At 41.7% G+C, this 1129-nt stretch overlaps 1 protein-coding gene and 1 pseudogene across 1 annotated transcript in view; one reads left to right on the top strand and one right to left on the bottom strand.

The window, feature by feature from the left end:
- Positions 1-1129, top strand: part of LOC102869229 (synaptic vesicle 2-related protein-like) — a 143071-nt gene that overhangs the window by 86099 nt on the left and 55843 nt on the right. The window lies entirely within an intron of this gene.
- LOC102868833 overlaps positions 837-1129 on the bottom strand; it is a 1561-nt pseudogene continuing 1268 nt past the window's right edge.

Raw genomic sequence — 1129 nt, 5'->3', positions numbered from 1 at the left:
AGCTTGACTCAGGAGGGAGGGGTCAGCAAATGCAAGAATTTGGTTTACCTGATGCCTCAGAGTGAACTCTAGCTCAGGAAGTAACACTCCCTCTGTAGGGGGCCCCTTGCTGTCTCCTGTCTGCAGGGAACAAACAGCTCATTTTCTGGGATCTGCCACAAGAGAAATCCTAATTTAGAAAACTGTAATTCCTTCAATTCCTGAACAAGGGTTTTCATAAAATGTTTGGTATAAAGTTTGGCTTCCCATACACAACAACTATGAGAAAGGAAGCCAGCCAACTCACTTGTTGGCAGAAGCTCAAACAAAGGTAGACAGAAGAGCAGGAGAGCTTCAAAGTGGGGAAAAAGGGACAATGTTAGTGTGCTCAAGGAGGAACTTGGTCTGGGGAAGCTGGAGGCAAGATGACCTAAACCAAGGCACTTCATGGATTGGCTGGTGGTGGTTACTGTTAGTTCTCTTGTGGATTTGATTCATGATGAGCTCATATGTACAAAGTAAAAGTGCTCCTTAAGAATTTTAAGGTTGTGACCTTTTTGTTAAAAAAAAAGGGGGGGGGGGAAAGGAGATTTAATGTAAAGACAAAAAATCTGAAATTATTTGCAAAAGGTCTCTTATTTTTGTGATTACATTTATTAGAAGGGTTGGAGAAAACGGAAAACACCATTTAGCCTAAGAACTTATAAGCTATCTACAACTTAGCTCGCTTCAGGACTGGAAGACTGACATTGTTCACTTCTGAGTAGCAAAACTTATGCCGGTTTCTCTTTTGAATATATTCTACATGGAAGACACCACTGAACAAAATCTCTTACACCCAGGACACATTCTTTGTTTCAGCCAACTCTCAATGGAAGGGCAACTAGTACAACTCCATCTCCACAAACAAAGAGTATCGCAATATTCCCTTTCATTGATTCATATATCTCATCTGTTTCTTCATCAATTTCTATAGTAGTCACAGTTTTTTCCACATTTCCCAATGTTGTTGTTATGTGCTGTTGAGTTGCCTGGGACTCATGGCAACTCTGAAGCTTGCCCTGTCCTGAACCAGTCTCACTAATCCAGATACACTAAACCCCCTTCCCCCAGTTACTGTATCAATCCATCTCATCCAGTGCTCTCCCCC

This window comes from Elephantulus edwardii, unplaced genomic scaffold (genome assembly GCF_000299155.1).
Source record: "Elephantulus edwardii isolate Elephantulus edwardi_28Jun2011 unplaced genomic scaffold, EleEdw1.0 scaffold00151, whole genome shotgun sequence".
Classification (NCBI taxonomy): domain Eukaryota; kingdom Metazoa; phylum Chordata; class Mammalia; order Macroscelidea; family Macroscelididae; genus Elephantulus; species Elephantulus edwardii.
The sequence above is the reverse complement of the archived record's forward strand: the minus strand, read 5'-3'. Positions and strand labels throughout refer to the sequence as shown.